Source organism: Pongo abelii, chromosome 2 (genome assembly GCF_028885655.2).
Source record: "Pongo abelii isolate AG06213 chromosome 2, NHGRI_mPonAbe1-v2.0_pri, whole genome shotgun sequence".
Classification (NCBI taxonomy): domain Eukaryota; kingdom Metazoa; phylum Chordata; class Mammalia; order Primates; family Hominidae; genus Pongo; species Pongo abelii.
Window position 1 is genome coordinate 175,360,221 of NC_085928.1, and position 22,786 is coordinate 175,383,006.

The 22,786-nt window shown below is 33.5% G+C and overlaps 1 long non-coding RNA gene across 1 annotated transcript in view; it reads left to right on the forward strand.

Annotated features, from left to right (window-relative positions):
• Positions 1 to 22,348, forward strand: part of LOC129058706 (uncharacterized) — a 260,308-nt gene extending 237,960 nt beyond the window's left edge. Inside the window, exons 5-7 of the long non-coding RNA XR_010139297.1 lie at positions 13,952 to 14,022; positions 14,381 to 14,584; positions 20,982 to 22,348. This is a non-coding gene — a long non-coding RNA (uncharacterized LOC129058706). The remainder of the gene's footprint in view (positions 1 to 13,951; positions 14,023 to 14,380; positions 14,585 to 20,981) is intronic.
• The last annotated feature ends 438 nt before the right edge of the window (positions 22,349 to 22,786 follow it).

The following is a 22,786-nucleotide window of genomic DNA, read 5'->3' on the forward strand; positions in this document are numbered from 1 at the left end:
ACAAATAACACAGTCTCAGGTATTCTGTTATAGTAACACAAAATGGATTAAGATAACAACCTACAGAAAGGGAGAAAATGTTTGCAAATTATACATCTGGTAAGAGGTTAATATCCAGAATACATAAAGTACTCTTAGAACTCAACGGGGAAAAAAAAATCAACCCCATTTAAAAAATGAGCATATAACTATAGACTTTTCTCTAAAGAGATATACAAATGGACAATAAATACACACAAAAGTGCTCAACATCACTATTAATTGTGGAAATGCAAATCAAAACTACAATGGGCCAGGCATGGTGGCTTATACCTGTAACCCCAGCACTTCAGGAGGTGAAGGCAGGCGGATCACCTGAGGTCAGAGTTTGAACCAGCCTAACCAACATGGTGAAACCCCATCTCTACTACAGATACAAAATTAGCTGGGCATAGTGGTGCATGCCTGTAATGCCAGCTACTCAGGAGGCTGAGGCAGGAGAATTGCTTGAACCTGGGAGGCGGAAGTTGCAGTGAGCCGAGATGGTGCCATTGCACTCCAGCCTTGACAAAAAGAGAAAAATTCTGTCTCAAAAAAAAAAAAAAAACTACAATGAGATGTCACTTCACATCCATTAGAATTACTACTATCAAATGAACAGAAAATATTAAGTGCTGGCTAGGATGTAGAGAAATTGGTACCTTTTAAGCACTGGTAATGGGAATGTAAAATGATACAGCTACTATGAAAAATAATATAGCAGTTCCTCAAAAAATTAAAAATAGAATTACCATATGATCCAGCAATTCTACATCTGTGTAATATCTAAAAGAATTAAAAGCAGGATCTCAAAGAAATATTTGCACATCCATGTTTATAGCAGCATAATGCATAATAGTCAAAAGGTGGAAGCTAGCCCAGTGTCTATTGATGCATGAATGAATAAACAAATGCGTTATTTTCATACAATGGAATATTATTCAGCCTAAAAAGGAAGGAAATTCTCATACATGCTAGCAACAACATAAATAAACTTCAGGATATCATGCCATATGAAATAGCCACAGAAAAGACAAATACTATATGACTCCAATTACATGAGGTATACAGAGTACTCAAATTAAAAAAAGAACATGGAATGGTGGTTGCCAGTGGCTGATGGGAGGGAGAAATGGGGGGTTGTTGTTTCATAAAAATACAGTTTCAGTTTTTCCAAATGGAAAAGTTCTAGAGATTGGGTGCACAACAATGTGAATGTATTTACTACTGAATTGTATATTTCAAAATGGTTAACATGATACATTTTACGTTATGTATCTTTTAATACAATTATAAATTGAATTTAACACAATTAACACAATTAAAACAAATCTTAAAAATGCAAAAATAAAATAAAAATAAACCTAGAGTTAAATTTTATTTTTATTTAAAAAGTAATTCATCTTTAACTTGTTTAATTTGTTTTGAGTACAATTTATTCTTTCTATTTACTAAATAAACAGAAATAATAAATTTATTTATTATTTATTATTTATTATTAAACAAATGTTTGTATGGTTTATTAATAAATATGAACCAATGTGAGTATGGTTTATTAATTTGCAGACTATAAGACAATTTTACTTCAGAAATTATGGAAAGTAAAATAATAAGAAAATATAGTTTCAGGTCAGGATTCCAAAGGCCTCAGTATATATTTAACCTTAAATATTCAAGAATCCCGTAAATGCTAAAAAGTGCTTCTAGTAATTACATGTACACATTTTTTCCCCAAAGACCTCTGTGTATTTTTCTTAGTTTTTACTACAATAATTAATCCAGTTGGGGAGAGAGTGAAGGGTTGAGGAGTTTGTAGCGATAGTAATACTGCTAAGAAGTCAAGCAGCCTTTAAATTACTCCAGATGATGCATCTAAGTCAAACAAAAAACTATGTAGGCAAAATTAAAAATAGATGAACAATTTCTTCTAGAGATTGTTTGAAACAATGACCATTAAAGTTTTAAGCCATGAAGAAGCAGAATAACTTTAAATTTTATGAGCAAAAGAAAAACAAGCAAAACCTTTTGGTCCAAAGATATTTTGCCTTTACAAAACATCAAAACCTTCTGTAGTGTGTTGCCAGATGATTTTGCCCAAGTCTAGGCTAATTGTTCTGATGGTGTTTAACGTAAGCTAGGCTAAGCTACGATGTTCAGTAGGTTAGGTGTATTAATTGGACTTTTGACTGTGATATTTTCAACTTACGATGGATTTACTGTGACATAACCTTTTCTTAACTTGTGGAGTACCTGTAAATGGAAAAAAAATTAAGAATGAAATTTGCAGACATCTTTAACATTCAGGTGCTTTTATAGCTGGAATTTCCATCAAATACTTTGTTTCTCTGGTCCCTTGGTATGTTAAGATGTATTTAGAATTTCATAGGAATTAATGAATTTAGGATTTCATAGGTATTAACAGGAATTAATACCTTTGCTCACAAGTACTGTACTTCTTTGACTAATGGGTAAACTGCCAACACTTTCAAATTTGTTTCCCCAATTCTTAACTTGAGTTTTCATGATTCCTTAATCAGTCATTTTACTCCAAAGATGAGAAGAAAAATTTGACTTTAGGAATGGGGGGGTGTTTTCAAAAGCATTTTAGGAAGTTGCCCATTATTAGAAGCAGATACAAATGTGGAAATGCAGTAAATGACATGATCTAGAAATCAGAGTACTTGAGATCATTGATAGAGTGAGTCATCCCTGCTTTTAAATGAGGTAGATCTGAAACTTCCAAGTATCCATGATATTATTTTTTAGAGCAAGAGCTGCTATGATAAAGGTAGTTCATCACTTCTAAGAAAGATACAAAACCAAATGAAACTGGCACTAACAATACATTTGTTCTTACTCCAAAAGCTCTCTATTTGTATACCTGCAATCACATACTAATATAATTCTATACACACATCCTTTTCAAGCATAGAGTTGGGTCAAATATTGTATTAAGAAACTGCACAGGAGATAGTTTCTTTAGTTTTTGTTTTTTTATTTGAAAATAGTTTTTTTTACTATTATTAATTGTATGTTCCCTGAGATGAGTCCATTATATTGAGGAGCTGCTTATGACTTCAATAAGAGAGAGTTTATTGGAGCTATAGGAATGGAAAGTATTGAGCAATGTATGGGGTAGACAAGTAAAAAGAGTAAATATGGAATATTCCTTTTAAAAGCTTTTGCTGATGGAAGAAAAGAGGATAGGGCAATAATGGTTAGATGACAATATGGGGTGGCTTCTATAGTAAAAAGTTTATGATTTATAATTTTGATAAAAAATTATCAGAAAATATTGGAGCAGGTGTAATTGAGGAAGAATATTTTACAGAATATGAGAGTATGTAATTTAAGAAGAGGTTTGGAATATAGGGTTAGACTGTGTAGTTTAACAAAAAATAAATTTTCTGTGTTTGTCTCAATTTTCTGGCACAGAGTTTCTAAAACTCTTGGAATTTACTGTCTTTTTTTATTTTAATGAGATTCAGGAAGATTCCCTGGATAGCTTCAGGATGGGGTCTGGTCATCAAAAAGACTAAGACAAAGGGTTTGGACTTTTAGCACAATACCCTAAGCTCCAGGGAGGGGAGAGGGACTGGAGGTTGAGTTAAATCACCAATGGCCAAGGATTAATCAATTATGTTTATATAATGAAATCTTTATTTAAACAAGAAAAATGTGAATGACAGGAGCCTGGGAGCTTTTGGGTTGGTGAAAACATTCAAGTACTGGAAGGAGGATGTGCCCTGAGAGGGCATAGAAGCAGCACCTACAATCTCTCCCCCTGCCCCTATACCTCGCCCTATGCATCTCATCCATTTGGCTATTCCTGAACTGAAACATTTATAATAAAAGAGTAAACACAGACAATGTGTTTTTATGAATTCTGTGAGCTCTTCTAGATAACTAATGAACATAAATGGAAATAGTGTGAATCCTCAAATTTGCAATTAGCTGAATTTGTAGGTAATGTTAGAATCAAATTGAATTGTTGAATGTCTAGTTGGTGCTAGAGAATTCGAGAATTGCTTGGTATGGAAAAGGCAAACATTTGGTGTCAGAAGTGGTGTTGGGAAACAGTTTCCGACTGAAAGAAACTTCTTTCTTTGAAAATCAAGGCAAAGAACTATAGTTGAGTATATAAGTATACATTTTTAGATATGGCATTTCATGCTCAGAGTTCCCTGTGTATATGTGTGTGTGTGCGCATGTGTGTGTGTGAAAGAGAAGGCTAAATTATATGTTAAATATAAGTGCCGCAGGCTTTATAAATGTAAGTGCCGCCAAGGTCAGGAGATCGAGACCATCCTGGCTAACACAGTGAAACCCCGTCTCTACTAAAAATACAAAAAATTAGCCGGGCGTAGTGGCAGGTGCCTGTAATCCCAGCTACTCAGGAGGCTGAGGCAGGAGAACGGCGTGAACCCAGGTGGCAGAGCTTGCAGTGAGCCGAGATCGCACCACTGCACTCCAGCCTGGACGACAGAGCGAGACTCTGTCTCAAAAAAATAAAAAATTAAAAATAAAATGTAAGTGCCGCAGGAGCATAAGAAAAATGAAGCAAATTTTCATTAAGCAGGATAGGAGAGGAAGCAGTTAAGAGACAGTTAAAAAGTCTTCCAAGCAATTTTTAGCACTTCATCAAAGTTAGAGAGCATATATATATTTGCAGTGGTACTGGCCTGTGTAGCACATAGTTTTCTCCAAGGGCTCTTGGTGGTCTAGTTCCTGACAGGTGTCTATGCTGTACAAAAATTAATTTGCTTTTTCATTTTTATTAATTTCAAATTTATTTTATTAATTTCAAATTTATTGAGTGTATATTATTTGCCAGTCAATGAGTTAGGCACAGGAAATATACAACAAATGAAAATTATTAGTCATCTACATCAGTTAAGATTCAATCAGAATTAATAAGGAAGATCACAAATAGGATAAAGCTGCACTACCCCAGTTGAAGCTGGCCTTTGCTCATTTTCTTATTGGCTTATTCATTTGCTTAATGTTAAGTTTTAAGAGTTCTTTGTATGTTTTGCAGAAGTCTACTTTATCATTTCAAATTCCAATTTTTACCTGTTGGTGTAAAGAAATGAGATTGGCTTTCACATGTTAATCTTGTACTTGTAACCTTACTCTAGTTGCTTTTTAGTTCCAGGAATTTACATTTTTCTCTTTTCTTTTAGATTTTGTACATAGACAATAATGTCATCTTCAAACAAATAGAGGGTTATTTCTTTCTTTCCAATCTATGTAACATTTCTTTCCTTTTCTTGTCTTGTTGTGTGACAAGATTGTCTTTCTTCCAGGACAATATAGAAAAGCTGTGAGAGTGGATATATTTCCCTTGTCCTAATCCTATCAGGGAAGTTTCAAGTTTCCCACCTTTAAGTCGGATGTTATCTGCAGGTATTTTGTAGACATTCTTCATCAAGTTTACAAAGTTTCCAATTTTCCTAGTGTACCCAGAGTTTATCTTCAATGGGTGTGGTATTTGACAAATCCTTTTTTTCCCTCTATCTATTAAGATAATATGATTCTTGTTCTTTAGCTTGTTGATGTAATAGATTACCTTACTTGATTTTCCAACATTGAACTAGCCTTGCATACCAGATAAATCCCACTTGGGTAGTGGTGGATTTGATTTTGCTTGTTAAAGATTTTTGTATCTATGTTCATGAAAGACTCAGGTCTGTAGTTTTCTAATAATGTCTTTGTTTGGTTTCGGTATTAGGGTAATGCTATACTTATAGAATGAGTTATGAAGTATTCCCTCTGCTCTAACAAAGCAGCATCATTGTCTGGGGTAAATACCCAGGGTTTGTCATCTTGCACCAAGAAGATTAATGACACTGGCACACACACATGGAATGGGTTAAGGTGCAGAAAGTTTAATAGGCAGAAGAAGGAAGATAGGAGAGCAGCTCTCTCTTTTGCAAGAGAGACATGTCCGAAAAAGGGAAAAGCAGTGGACTGCAGCAGATTATATAGGCAGGCTTGAGGAGGCAGTGTCTGATTTACATAGGGCGTACAGATTGATCTGAATAGTTGTGACATTTACATAGCATGGGGGAAAGCTGGTCCGCCAACCTTAATCTTATTAAGCAAATGGGCTTTCCACTTGGCCAGGGTCATCTTATCTGCTCCTTATTGTACACGTGGCTGGCAAAGAGAAGATAGAGCCACCATATTAATCATGCCTAGTCCCAGGGAGCATTTTTTCCTATTGGCGCAACTGCCAGCATTCACCTGTGCAAGCTTCCATCTTGTTTATGTGTGCAGCTCGATATTATAGGGTGCTCTTTGTTAGAAAAAAATGATTTGGGGGCTGCTTTTCATTAAAAGGAAAACCTTACCAAGGATTTCTTTACCCTCGCTACCTGCCTAAATAATTCCTTTTTAACTCCTATATCACTGTCTTTTAAAAGCAATTGTAGAGAATTGATATAATGTCTTCTCATATATATGTAAGAATTTGCTAGTGAATTCATTTGGTACTGGTGCTTTCTGTTTTAGAAAGTTATTAATTATTGATTCAATTTTAAAATAAATATATGTCTATCAGATTGTCTAATTTTTCTTTGGAAGTGTGTGTGTTAAAAGAGTTGTTCCATTTAATTAAATTTGTAGGCACAAAGTTGTTCATAATATTCTTTTATTATTCTTTATTAAAAACTTTTAGGTTCGGGTTTGCATGTGCAAGTTTGCTATATCAGTAAACTGTGTATCGTGGGGGTTTGGTGTAAAAATTATTTCATCACCCAGGTAATAAGCGTAGTATCTAATAGGTAGTTTTTCAATCTTAGCCTCCTCCCAGCCTCCACCCTGAGGCCCTGGTGTCTCCTTCTTTTTATCCATATGTACTCAATGTTTAGCTTCCACTTATAAGTGAGAACATGCAATATTTGTTTTTCTGTTTTGTGTTAGTAGGCTTAGGATAATGGTCTCCAGCTCCATCCATGTCACTGCAAAAGACACAATTTCATTCTTTTTATGGCTGTGTGGTATTTCATGGTATATATGTACCACATTTTTTTTCATCCAGTCTAGCATTGATGGGCATTCATGTTGATTCTGTCTTTTGCTATTGTGGATAGTGCTGTGATGAACATATGCATGCATGTGTCTTCAGGGGAGAATAATAATTATATTCCTTTGGGAATATATGCTCAATAATGGAATTGCTGGGTCAAATGGTAATTCTGCTTTATGTTCTTTGAGAAATCACCAAACTGCTTTTCACAATGACTGACTAAGAGTTTGCATCCCCACTGGCAGTTAATAAATGCTCCCATTTCTCTACAAGCTCATCAGCTCCTGTTATTTTTTGACTTTTTAATGTTAATAATAGCCATTCTGACTGATGTGAGATGGTATCTCATTGTAGTTTTTATTTGCATTTCTTTAATGATTAGTGATGTTGAGCATGTTTTCAGATGCTTTTTGGTCACGTGAATGTCTTCTTTTGCCCATATTCTTTGCTAGCTTTTTAATGGGGTTGTTTGTGTTTTGCTCGTAAATTTGTTTAAGTTCCTTATAGATTCTGGATTTAATCTAACCTTTTCATCAAATATGTGGGCATGGAGTTGTTCATAATTTTTTTTATTATTCTTTTACTGTCCATGGTAACTGTAGTGATGTCCCCACTTTTATTTCTGATACTAAAAATGTGTGTCTTTTTTTTTTTCCTTTGTTAGCCTAAGTAGAAGTGTATTGACTTTATTGATCTTTTCAAAGATCAAGCTTTTGGTTTTGTTTATTTTCACTGTAGATTTCTTATTTTTGATTCAATTCATTTCTGCTCTAATATTTTTTATTTCTTCTTCTTAATTTTAAACTAGTTTGTTCTTCTTTTACTAGTTTCCTGATGTGGAAGCTTAGTTTATTGATTTTAGATCTTTCTTCATTTCTAATATATGCATCAAATCTTATAAGTTTCTGCCCTACCATTGCTTTTTTAACTGCATCCCACGGATGTTAATATGTTGTATTTTTATTTTTATTTAGTTCAAAATATATTCTAATTTATCTTGAGATTTCTTCTTTGGCCCATGCATTATTTAGAAGTTTGTTATTTAGTCTCCAAGTACTGGGGGATCTTTCCGCTGTATTTCTGCTGTTAAGTTTTAGCTTAATTTCATTGTGGTCTGAGAACAGACATTGTATGATTTCTATTTGTTTTAAATTGTTAAGGTATATTTTATGGCCCAAAATGTGATCTATTTTGGTGAATGTTCTATGTGAACTTGAAAATAATGTGTAATCTGCTATTGTTCAATGAGGTAGTCTATAGATGTCAATTATATACAGTTGATTGACAGTGCTGTTGAGTTTTGATATCTACTGATTTCTATTTCAACTGTGGAATTAATGATTGTGTGGTTGCTGGGGATATGTCCACTTCTGATAGAGGATTGTTAAATGTTTCCAGCTATAACAGTAGATTAATCTATTTTTCTTTACTGTTGTATCCGTTTTGCCTCATGTATTCATTCTCTGTTGTTATGTACATATACATTAAGGATTATTATGTCTTCTTGAAATATTAATCCCTTTATCATTATGTAACACCCCTCTTTGAAAACTGGCTCTCTGAAGATAAGGGTTTAAAAGGAGGAGAGATTTCAGTGGGAGATGAGATAATGAGTTTAGCATTACACGTGTGTAATTTGAGCTGCTTTAGGGGCATACTGACAGAAATGTCAGATAAACAGTTGGATATTTGTGTTTGAAGCTCTAATAAGAGATTGGATATGAAGATATAGATCAGTGGTTCTCATATCCTAGTGCACATCAAAGCACCAGGATATCTTGTTAAAATGGAGCTTTCAGAGTCCCATTTCCTACAATCTTGATTTCTGAGGCTCATCCCTAGCAATTGAAAAGTAGTTTCCTGAGCCAACTGGAGTTGTTTTTTAAAATATTTTGGAGAAAATATCAACATATACAAATATAACATTGTTGAGACTGTGAGAATAAAAGAGTTTACTTAAGCAAAGTAGAAAATTATCATAGTTAAAACTAGAACAGCAAAAAAGAGGATAAACATTGAACAGACTAGCTGAGAAAGATGATCCCTCAAAGGCAACTGGAAATTTTGGGGAAGAGAAAGTTCTGAGGAACACCAAGAGCATGGGGAGGAGTCTTGAAAGTCACTCTTGACTTTCGTGAATGAAAATGAAAACTAGTACCAGATGCAGCAGAGAATTCAAGAATGACATCTACCTATAAATGTAATTTGGTTTATCAACAAGCCCTTTGTAAGGCCAATTTTCAACTAAGACAAGGTAATGGAGAGAGTGTTTTAAGAAATATATTCATTTATTCATCTATTTTTGTTGATTTCTTATAATAAGTCAGGCTTTATTCTAACCACTGGGAATGTAACTTGAACAGGAAAAACAAAAGAATTTACATTCAAGTGGGCGAGAATTGACAACAACAACAAAAGGTAAATACATAGTGACTTGTATGGTGACCAGTGCTATACAGACTAATAAAGCAGGAAAAAATGTAGTGCCAGGAGAAGAAGAATTACTATTTTATGTAGAGTAGTCAGAGATGCATCTCTAGTAAGGTGGGATTTGCAATGAGATAAAGGAAGTGTAGAAATAAGCCAAACGTAAATCTGGAAAAAGAGCATGACAGGAAAAAAAGAAAAAAAAAAAAAAACAGCAAAATGTAAAGGCCCTGTGTTGTATGGATATGTGAACTCTTTCAACATCAGCAAGGAGATGAGTGTGGGTGAAAAGAAGAGTGGTAGGAGATAGAATAGAAAGATAGTACCATTCTACAGCATGCAAGGTCTTTCTGGCCTTTGCAAGTTATTTGACTTTTATTCTGAATAAAAGTTTTGCAAAAAGGAGTAAAATTACATGCCTTATGTCTTAATATGATTAATCTGGCTATTGGTGGAGAGTAGACTATAAATAGTTAAGAGCAAATAAAGTATTTCCATATAAAAGTTATTATAATTTCAGTGAGAGGTGGTGGTTGGGACCAAGAGGAGCAAAGGAAGTAGTAAGAAGCTATTGAAATTGTTGTGTATACTAAAGTCAGCACCACATTCATTCACTGGTGAACAGGATGAAGATTGTGAAATGATAACTTCAAGAATAATTCCAAATATCTAAGCCTAAGGAGCCAAAAGGATTGAATGATTATTTACTTAAATAATGGGGATGACTCTGAAGGGGATGGGAATGGATTAGATGTTCAGTATGTGAAATGTTATGTTTAAGGTAATTGTTTAAACATCCAAGTAGTATTGTTAAAAACAAAATCAAATATATGAGTCTAGAGTTCAAGGAAGAGTTAGGGCTGGGGATATACATTTGGGAGCCATTATCATAGAGACACCATGAGTTTGGATCAAGTCACCTAAAAAGTTAGCAAAAGAGAGAAGAAAAGAAGTCCATGAACTGAGACCTGGGCCACTTTTGAAGTTAAGTAGTTGAATCATATGCTATTTCACTTTTTAATTTTTTGAGGAACCTCCTAACTGTTCTCTATAGTGGTTGTACTAATTTACATTCCCACCTACGTTAAGTGAAATAAGTCAGGCACAGAAAGATATGTCCTCAATTATTTGTAGAATCTAAAAATATGTATAAAAAATTAAACTCATGGACATAGAGTGTAGAAGGATATTTAGCAGAGGCTGGGAGGAGCAGCAGGGAGCTGGGAGGCAAGGAGGAGGGAATGGTTAATAGGTACCAAAAATAGAAAGAATGAATAGGACCTACTATTTGATAGCACAACAGGGTGATTATAGTCAGTAATAACTGTGCATTTTAAAATAACTTAAGCAGTATAATTGGATTGCTTGTAACTCAAAGGATAAATACTTGAGGGGATGGATACCCCATTCCCCATGACATGCTTGTGCCACATTGCATGTCTTATCAAAATATCTCATGTACCCTGTAAATAAATACACCTACCATGTACCAACAAAATTCAAAAATTTAAAAAAAAATAAAAAAGAAGTTAAGTCGTTGATAAAGGAGACAGAAAAGGAGACTGAGAGGATATGGTCAGAGATATAGGAAAAGACTTTGAACTACTGGGACAGTCAGAGATACAGGAAAAAGACTTTGAGCTTCTGGGCCATTCCTAATAGCACACACATATTTTAATGTTTCTTCCATTAAAAAACTCATACTGATTTCATATTTTCTTCCAGTTCTCATTACATTTTCCCCATCTCTGTAAGCAACACTTCTTGAAAGTGTAGTTTTTTCTCCCTGTTTCCTGTTTATCTCTTACAATTCCCTCATGGGCTTACTTCAAGTGGGCTCTTATTCCAAAAATATATCACAAATGTACATTCTAAGTTCTTAAATAATCTACCAAGCCCCAAAGATCTGGCTTTCTTTTTTTTTAAGTTTTTTGAGTCAAGGTCTCACCTTGCCACCCAGGCTAGAGAGCAGAGGCCAGATGATGGCTCACTGCAGCCTCAAACTCCTTGACTCAAGCAATCCTCCTGCCTCAGCCTCCCAAACTACTGGGATTACAGGTATGAGCCACCTTGCCTGGCCTGTTACTTCTTTGATGTTGTGCCCTTGTTCTGATTTGTTTATCCTCAGCCACATTGCCCTTGTTTTTCTTTTTTTGAGACGGAGTCTCACTTTGTCACCCAGGCTGGAGTGCAGTGGGAAGATCTTGGCTCACTGCAAGCTCTGCCTCCTGGGTTCACTCCATTCGCCTGCCTCAGCCTCCTGAGTAGCTGGGATTACAGGTGCCTGCCACCTCACCTGGCTAATTTTTTGTAATTTTAGTAGAGACGGGGTTTCACCATGTTAGCCAGGCTGCTCTCGATCTCCTGATCTCGTGATCCGTCTGCCTTGGCCTCCCAAAGTGTTGGGATTACAGGCGTGAGCCACCGCGCCCGGCCCCACATTGCCCTTCTTAATGTTTCTCCCTGATGTAATTATTACACGTGGTATGACTTTCTCAGAACATCACATCTACCCCATGAATATATACACTTATTATGCACCCATAACAATTGAAAATAATAATTAAGTTTAAAAAAACAATCGAGCATGTTCTTGAATTAGGACTTCTATACTTGCTCCTCCCTCTTCCTGGAAAGTTATTCTCTCAGGTGTTCACATAATGTAATTTCCATTTTTTTCAGGCCTTTACTCATTTTCTCAGTGAGATCTTACCTGGTCACTCTATTTTAAATTGCCAGCATTATTTTCTCTTTAATCAATTGATACAACATATATTTTACTTAATACTCCTTGTTTATTATTTTTTTCAGCCAAAAATAGAAAGTAAATTCCATATTTTCTATCTGTAGAACAGTGCCTGGCACATAATTATCGCTCAATACATTGTTACTGACAAATACATAATGAATACAACCTCCTTCTTTTGCATGATCAGCATCTTCCTCTTTTCTAGATCATTATACAAACATGATTTTAATATTACTCATCTTTTTAAAAATCTGTTATAAGCTTTTAACTTCCCGTGGTTACCACTGATTTTCCCTGATCCTATAATAGCAAAACTTAATCTAAAATGTCTATCTTTATAATTAGTATTTCCTCTTCCTAACGTCTCTTCCATGCCATATGTGACTCAAATCAGCCTTCCAATTACACCTGTCCACTTGCCTCTTGTGACTTTTTTCTTGCCAAAGAATATTCACATCTTCATTCTCTTTGTATTCAAACCACAGCAGTATTCAATATAATTGAACGTTACCTACTTCTTGACACACACTCTCCTGGCTTTTAAGATGACATATTTATACTTGCTGCCTCAGGTTTTGCTGGTTTGTACCAGTCTGTCTTCTGTATGCCTGATAGGCATAACCTAGTTTATAACCCTGTTTTTCACCTCCAAGGAGGCGTAGGAAAATGAATTTTCAGATTCCTTTTAATCAGAGGAGACTCATAGTTGGCACATTACAAAATTATAGAAAAATGTTCAAATGTGTTAGAGGCCAAAATATACATTCACCATATCTTCGCAGATCTAATTTATTAGTAAAGATTATCTGCTTTACCTTCAAAATATATTTTATATCCCTCAGTCTCTTTATCTTTACTGCTTAGTTCAAGCTACCTTCATCTTTTATGTGGAATATTGAAATAGCTATGTGATCTTTTGTGGCCATATTCTATACATTTCCACACAGTCCTAGAATGGTCTTTTAAAAAATACATTGATATTAGCCAGAGTGGTGGCTTGTGCCTGTAATCCCAGCTATTACGGAGGCTGAGGTGGGTGGATCACTTGAGGCAAGACCAGCACGGGCAATGTAACAAGACCCCATTGCTAACAAAAATTAAAAATAGCTGGGCATGGTGGTGCATGACTATATTCCTAGCCACTTGGGAGGCTGAGGCAAGAGGATCACTGAAGCCTAGAAGTTTAGGCTGCAGTGAGCTATGATTGTGCCACCGCAGTCCAGCTTGAGTGACAGGGTGAGACGGTCTCTAAAATATATATAGATATAGATAGATATAAATAGGTATTCAACCATTCAGAATACACCGTGGCTTTCCATTGCACTTCTACTAAGTCTAAATCCTTACCATGATATACAAGGTTCTAGAAGATCTGGTTCTCTTAACTTTATATCAGTCTCAAGAAACTCCTATAATTTGCCTATCAAGGATTTTCATGCCTTAAATCTTTGCTTTATTCTTCCTGTTGCTGCAATATTCTACTCCTGACAATACCCCTATGAAAACATAAGGCTAATTCCTTGTTATTCAGTTCTCATCTTAAAAGTACTTTCTCATATAAACCTTGCCTAATCAAAATAATTAGCCTCTCTTTCATCAGCCCATCATGTTATTCTATCACTCCATTTTATTTTTTTCTTCATGAGACTTATATTGTTGTATTTTGATATTTTTCTGTTCTCCTCATAATGTTGTATTTTGATATTTTTCTGTTCTCCTCACTCTAGAATGAAAGCCAAGCATATTCCATCATTTTCTAGAACCTAGATAGAGCACATACAGGAACTTGCAAAATAAGGTAAATTTTTAGTTTTAATTCTAAGATAACATTTAATTGAGGAATGAAGTGAAAATTCTCTCTTTTTTTTTTTTTGGAACATGGGTGTGGTCAGCAGCCTCCAACATGACTCCAAATGATCTCTACCTCTTAGTATTTATACTCTCATGTAATTCTTTGCCCTTGAGGGTGGCTGATTTAATGACTTGTTTGTAATAAACAAAATATTACAAAAGTGATGGGCTGTCATTTCTAATTAGGTTATAAAAGACTGTGGTCTCGTTTGGGTGCCTTCTCTTACACTCTCATTCACTTGTTCTGAGGGAATCAAGCTACAGTGTTTTAAGGTGCTCACATGTCAAAGAACTGATGTTTTCAGCTGGGATCCAGCAACGACCTGAGGTCATCCAAAAGGCATGTGAGTGAGTTTGGAAGAAATCTTTCCCCAGTTGAGCTCTGAGATAACTGCAACATGGGAGTCCAATTTCCTGAGAGATGTTGAGCCAGAACCACCACGCTGAGCAAAACAAGATTCCTGACCTGAGGGAACTGTGAGATGATAAATGTTTTGTTTTAAACCAAGGTATTTTAGAAAATTTATTACAGAACAATAAATAACAAATACATACAGTGGAAACATCTCAGTACTGTAGACTTGAGCATGGTGGTTAGCAGGATATTTTCTGTCATCAGAAGTCAGAATAAGTAAAGGAAATTAACAATCAATAGCTCAGAGAAGGCCATAAGATAGAAACTTGCTAAGGAAACACTGTACCTGATTTACCTAATTCTAAGTTTTTCTTTATTTCCACCACTTTTTGATGCCAAGGCATTAAAGTATATATATATATATATCTTTCAGGTTCTCTTTCCCCAGCCACTTACTAAGCTATAATGATAATAAAGGGAGAAAGAGACTGGGAGTTGAACATCAGTCATAATGAAATTGCTCCATAATTCAAAGACAAATAAACCCATAATTTCCTTTTTGGATTTAAAGAAGCAACATTTATCAAATAAGCCAATAAACAATAATATACTTTTACATAGCCTAAGATAAAAGCCATTTGTCTATATTAGGGTTCTGATAACAATACACAATTCTCACTCACAAAAAGATTTTGTCATGGGATCAGGAGTAACTACAGGTGTTTATTTCCAGTCAGAATAACTGAAAAATTTCAACTGGACTTCCAATGTTTGTATAAACCTGGTTGTTTCTACAGAAAAGTACACAGTTTAAGTACCCTTTGCCACGATTCCTGTTTGGAAAGTTAGCTTTCTGAAAATATTGATAGGTGTATATTTCAGGGACATTAAATTATGAAACAGAAAATTACATGACTTGTCAGTTCATTATGTTAGAAAGATTTAAAAGGTAAATTAGATTTTATAAATCGTACCAAATGTTCACACTGAAGGATTCAACACATCTTTAGAATACTTCAAGTATATTAGGAGAAAAAATGCAACTTTATTCTTGAGCTGATTCAGCAGAGTAGAAATAATTTTGACATTTGTAGTTTCTAGATGAGGCTTAATGTAAGAATAAAAATTCTTTCAGGAAGTGTGTGTCTGTGATTTAAAAGTTTATGTTGAACTGTTTGAAAGTATGAAGACTACTTTTACAACCAAGAAAAGAAAATGAACTGAATTGAACTGAATGATTGAATCAACAAAATAGTAAACCTCTGCTCATATTATTAATATAGGCTTTCCTCTCATATTACTGGTAAGCCCAGAAATAGCATCATATTATGCAATCTGAGAAACTTCCATGTCTAGGGTCAACACCAATTAAGATTGGGTGGCTGGTAGGGTGGAGGTGGTAGTCGTAGAGCTGACAGAATTTTGGTGTTAGCATTTGCTCGTAGGCTGTTTTTTGACAACTTTTTAAAAGGCAGTTATTCTGTGTCAAATATAATTTCCAGTTTAAATTAAAAATAAAGGCCTAGGATATCATGGTAACCATGCAAGTATCTTGATTTTATATTTTCTATTTGTTTTTATTTTAAAAAATAATTATATCACCTTTTATTGTGTGAAATATGTAAGTTCGGTTGGTTCATGTATTTTGTCATGTATTGACTGATATTTAAGTATATGTAGATTTATTAAATTGAGGATTTTATCATAATTTACATTCTATAAGTAATATTTCAACTCAGTTGCTCTTTGTGATTAGTGAACAGAAAGTTTATGTTTAATATTATAAATTGAAAACAATCTTTTATTGGTACAAAAATCTTAGTTCATGTCCTTTGTAGGGACATGGATGAAATTGGAAATCATCATTCTCAGTAAACTATCGCAAGAACAAAAAACCAAACACTGCATATTCTCACTCATAGGTGGGAATTGAACAATGAGAACACATGGACACAGGAAGGGGAACATTATACTCTGGGGACTGTTGTGGGGTGGGGGGAGAGGGGAGGGATAGCTTTAGGAGATATACCTAATGCTAAATGACGAGTTAATGGGTGCAGCACACCAGCATGGCACATATATACATATGTAACTAACCTGCACATTGTGCACATGTACCCTAAAACTTAAAGTATAATAATAATAAAATTAAATTAAAAAAAATCTTAGGTAAGCATGGTAGGTAAAAATGTAAATATCAAGTTTGTCAATGTGAATTAGTTACTGTAAGTTATATAATGTTTAAAATATATTTTAAGACTGAAAAAATATTGCATAAAAAGAAATAATCAATTTTTATATACTTCTGTCATGTACTTAAAAATATTTAGACTTTTGTTCAATGACAATGATTACAACTTTAAATATTTTCAGTATTAGGGTCTATGTAGAAGTTAACAATGTCATCATCTGTCATAAAATGAAGGAAATTCAACATGTTGTTATAGGACTAAAAATGTAACTTTCTGTACCATATTTTATTTTTTGCAATTCATACTTTGTTTATAATTGTGTTTGTGTTTTAATTTTTTTGGTATTTCTCATAATTATTTTGTTTCTGGGGTAGATTGTTTTTTGTAGATCTGAGTTAAATTCATCATTTGGGAAGAGAATGTTACCTAGAAAGATTAAAGCAGCACTTGAAGCCATTGAGAGATACTGTAATAGTACTAAGACAAAATATTTTAAAAGACAAAAGTTTCTATAAAGTAAAATTGTACCTACAGTCAAGATAGAGTGAGAATTGTGCTTCCACGAATTACTGCATAAACATTAGTTAAAAAGGATTTCCCTGTGGTTTAGCATTATTATATTACATGAAATATGAAGCTTTTACATTTTCTTTGGAGTCATCTGTCATTGGCCATATTATGCCAAGAATTTGGGGATATTATGCTCTAAGGGTGTTAGTTGTTCCTTTGACCCACTTTTCTACCTTGTGGGACTCATTGAGTATCAAATCATTCTTGCAGATTTTTCTAATATAAAAAAATAAAATATCACTGCTTTTAAGGACTTCAGGTTATTTCATTATCTTCCTTGAGTATCTGAAACATTCTAACCCATTTGAATGATGCTAATTTTGAACACGGGTCAGTCTTCTTTAAAAATCCATTTGTAATAATTTCTTATGACTCTCCACCAGATTGAATCCAACATGTTTAATGAAAAACATTTAGTTCTAGAATTTTATGGGGTTGAACTGAACCACTCAGTATTGGATATATTTAGTAGAAAAAAGGACTAAAGAATATAATCCAGGAAAAATATGTCATTCGAAGACAGGACATAAAAGTTCTATGGTTATTAGAATTTGCTACCTACATACAGTTTTCCCCCACAGAGTAGTAAAGACCTCCAGCAGGATTCTGACATGCTATTTTTATTTCCAACTGAAACATCATAAATAATATTATTCACCTAAGTATTCCTGTATTCACATCTATTATTAAATTTAAAAACTGTAATTTTTTTAAACCCCAGAGACAATCAAAGGATAGATACAGAGTTTTGCTTTTTAGAGGTCCATCATATAAATCTCATCCTTAATTTCATTTCCACAAGTGCACATATTCAGTCCAGAGTTCTGATGGGTTGATGGGTTTACAAGAAGGCTCCTCTATTAGAGATAACTTTAGTCATGTTTTTGATAGAATGTCACTAGGAAATTACTATAGTTATAGGTTTCACTGGCTGTAGGGATGCCTGTATATGTTATTTCTTTTTGTGTATGTGGTCCAAAAATTTTGCTTATATTGTTGACATTTTTCAGTTCTGCCATACCAATCCTTGATGCAACGTTTCATAATTGGTTTTCATCTCTTTTTTGGATGCCCTGTGGTTGTTTTCAAGACTGAAGACAACAGCTCCACAATGTGTCTTTGCATAAGAATGCACTTGTATAATAAGTTCTTTTTTTTTTTAGAGAAATTTCATGTATCTGCCTTATAAACTTTTTCATTTATTCATTTTCTTTCTTCCTAATCTGTTCCATAAAGCAAATTTCTAACTTATTGTTATAATCAAAATAATTATTGAAATAATTAGTACTTTCATATCATAAAGATTATTTTAATTTGCAGCTACAAAATACGTAACTCATTAATATTTAAACAATCACAATTTTCTATTAACATTATAGCATTTTATCTACTACTAGATCAGGAATTAGCTATTTTCTGTAAAATTTCTTTGTAAGGCAAAGCAATAGTATTGTATATACTTTCCTAAAGATTGTCGAGTTCAGTTTTGCTTAAATTTAACAGTACATGTGACACTTTCTGTTTGAAGAATAAGTTGGTTTTAAGTTTATACCAAACAAAAGCATCTCTTTTGTTTTGCAAAATCTGAAACTTTGATCTTTCTAATTGTGACTTCTTGTAAATATGTTTTATATAAATATTCTATGAATTGGTTATTAACAAGGTAAAGAAAGATTGATATGTAAGCTGATTCTTAAACATTAATTTGCTGAAGATAAACTTTTTTAAAATCGTGCTTTAAAAATATTTTAACACATGTTATCAAAAAGGAACTGAAATATCTTAGGCATAAAAGACATCTCTAGAGGTCATTATTCAGTTTCCAGAAAGTACTGAAACTATCTCTGACAGACTGATACCTTTTCTACATTTATAGCTCTCTGGAGAGAAGTTCTGTATATTTAACAATTCCCACTGTGAGGGATATTTTAAGTATTTCAAATTTAAAGTGCTCATGTTTCAGATTCAGATTATTATTATCATCATCATTATTTTGGTTCTGGCTTCAGTAAAAAGGTGAAAAACACCTTTCCATCTTCTGATAATATTTCATATTTATAAAATTATTATTAAGTTATACCTCAGCTTTTTCATTTATGCTTTAAATCCTTTTATTATCTCATCACAACCATCTTTGACTGTTTATCAGGAATGGCTCTCTTTTGTACATTGACCACTATTTTATAGATCACATATAAGTTAATATAAATCATGCCTGTAAATTTCAACCTGCTTATTTTTTATCATCTAGTCAGATATCAGCTAGATATATTGTTACCAAGTTTGGAGAGCCTTGGGATAAGCTAGTTTCAAAACTGACTGTTAGCATCCCTCAGTTGTGTTTTGGGAGCAAAGGACACCCTTAAAAAAGGGAAGCAGTTATATTTCGTGAGCATTATAAAATAAACTTAAATTCTCATTAAATTAATGAATATGTTTGGAACAGTGTGAATTACGTATGTGCTACATGAAGTACATAGAATTCATTTGAAGCATGAAGTCTGGCCTTACCTCAAAAGGCAGTCATTCAATTAAGCAGTTAAATATGAGCCACCGTAAGAAGTTTTTTTGATACTTAGAGAAAGGCAATGTGTATTAAAATTCCATGACCATTATCTCAGGAGTGCTGTGTTATTATTGACTGGGGGCCTGCTGGGAAGCTAGAAATATATCTAAAATGTGGTAGGTGGTTAATTAGGGCATATGAATAAATATATATAAATTTGTTAAAGCGTTCACTTATGGTAAACTATACCTCAATTAAAAAGAAAAAATATGCACAAAGAAAATAAATAATGAATGGAAATATAAGCCTCTAAAATCAAAGTTAGAAAAGCAGATATTCAAATTTGCAGAGCTGATTGTCAACTGGACTGATTGTGATAGAATCAAGTCTCACTAGCTCATTGGAAATAGGATTTGTTAAGGTAATGGTGGTTAATGATTTTTCAGCATAATAACTACCCAGTTAATGTATGGGTGCATGTGTGTATCCATAGGTGTATGTTTTTACATGTGTATTTTTATTGTAAAATTAATATGTTTATTGAAAACAAGAAAGCACAGGAAATATCAACTTAAGTAAAGATCAAAATAATTTAGTTCAAAATTATATTCAACAATGCATTATTTCAATGTTTTTTATCTTAATCCATTTGCTTGAAAGCATTGGTATTGATATATGCTCCAAATTTCCTCCCAGATTCCACTTGGGGAAATATTTAGTATATTGGATTATGAAATAATTTACCTTTATCTATATTATTAGTAAAGTTCTTAAAATTTTTAGCCTGTTACTATGTGATTAGTGATATTGTTGACATGACTAAAATTCAAAGATAAAATATGATTATATTTTATGGGTGAAAGTTAGGAAGCAAAATAGTATATTAATACATTTAACTAAAGTATTCATTTGGATAATCAAGGTCAAACACTTCAAAAATAATAATTTTAAAGTTAATGCTTTCAAAAAATAAATAAGCAAAAATTGTTTACTTTGTTTCTTAAAAAGAAGAATTATTGAAAAAAATTCTACCATCAACAAATAGTTGTTCTATGCCTAGTTTATTTTAGTCACTGAATAAGACTGAGCCCTTGACCTCAAATTTTTTCCTGCCTCACCATTAGCAGTTAGGTTTACCTATGCAACCTTTATTTATTCAACATACATAAAATACTTAGTATGCAGTAGATGTTATTCTAAGTACTTGGTAGATATTAACACATTTAATAATCAAAACAACTCTAAGAGGTAATTAGTACTATTATCTCCATTTTATTACTGAGGAAACCAAAGCACAAAGAGAGAGAGAAAAGAAAAAGAAAGAAAGAAAGAAGAAAAAGGAAGAAAGAAAAGAAAGATGAAAGAAAGAAAGAAAAAGAAGAGAGAGGGAGAGAGAGAAAGAAAGAGAAGGAAGGAAGGAAAGAAAAAGAAAGAAAGAAAGAAAGAAAGAAAGAAAGAAAGAAAGAAAGAAAGAAAGAAAGAAAGAAAGAAAGAAAGAAAGAAAGAAAGAGAAAGAAAGAAAGAAAAAAGGAAGGAAGGAAAAGAAACATATAGGAAGTGGTATGTAGACCTGCCATTTCAATCTATACCTTCTGCTTCTGTGCTTCTATACCTCCTGAGTTTAATATATACTTCTTTATTTATACAGTTTTAATATATAAATGCTAATTTTTCTATGATATAATTTTATAATAAATAAATAAAATCAGCTTGCTATCAAAATATCCCAGTCCATAATTTTATAAGTTCACCTCTAGACCATGAGTAACCCTCAACCTACCATCTCCTCTTTTTGGACATCTTTGGTATTTGTATCCCTGTTTCTTGGTCTTTAAATATCTCTTCTTTTATTCAAGTGTTACCTTTCCTAATGACAGAACCCTTTTCTTAAAAAAAGAATTATGAGTTAGTGTAATGTATAAATAGAGACATTAGATGAAGGACAAAATAATATTCTCCAAAAAGTTATTTGAGGTGGCTTAGTGAAGTTGAAAAAGCATAGTCGTTCATATCACATAGAAATAAATGTACCTTTGGGCAAATCTATAAACCTCCCTAAACCAGCTTTTACAAACAAAATTGTGTTCATTATAGGAATTGAAGCTAACAATTTCACAAAATCAAGGGTGGTAAATTGACAGACCTCAGAACCTAAGGCATGGGTCTGAGGAAACCAAAGCACAAAGAAAGAGAGAGAGAGAGGGAGAGAGAGGAAGGAAAAAGAAAGAACGAAAGAAAGAAGGAAGGAAGGAATGAAGGAAGGAAGGAAGGAAAGAAAGAAAGGAAAGGAAAGGAAAAGAAGAAAAGAAAAAAGAAAAGAAGGGAGGGAGGAAGGGAGGGAAGAAAGGTAGGAATGATTAGAGGAAACTCAGAGGTTATTTTCTCTGTATCTCTAGTTTCCATTTTATTGATTCTGCTTTCTCCAGACAGGCTTCCTTTGTATATCACCTTGCATGATAAAGTGCAGAGAGCGTCATCAGAGAAATGCAGTTAAAATCCAGTACATACCACCATACACCTGAAAGAATTGTGAACAAACAGATGACAGAAAAACAAAACAAAGCAAAACAGAACCTGAGAATTTGAGTTGCTGGTGAGGATATAGAGCAAGTGGAACTCCTATACTTTGCTGGAGGGAATGGAAAATAGTACAGGCAATTTGGAAAAGAGTTAGACTGTTGTATATAAAATTAAATACATACTTACAAAGTAGGAATCTCATTCCTAGATGTCTTCCTAAGAAAATTGCAAACTTTGTGTTCATATAATGACACATGCACTAATGTTCATAAGTGCATAAGTCATGATATGAACATAAAGTTTGCAATTTATGTTCAAACAAAAACGAATATAAACATTCACCTACAGGTGAATGGATAAATAAATTGAGATAAATCTATGCAATAATATATATTACTCAACAATGAAAAGGAGCTCACTACTGATATGTGAAACATGGCAGACTGAGTAATGCCTTCCCTTCTTTCCAAAGATGTCCATGTCCTAATCCCTAGAACCTGTGGCGTTACCTTATCTGGAAAATTAAACTTTGTAGATGTGATTAAATTAATGATTTTTAGCTGGGTAC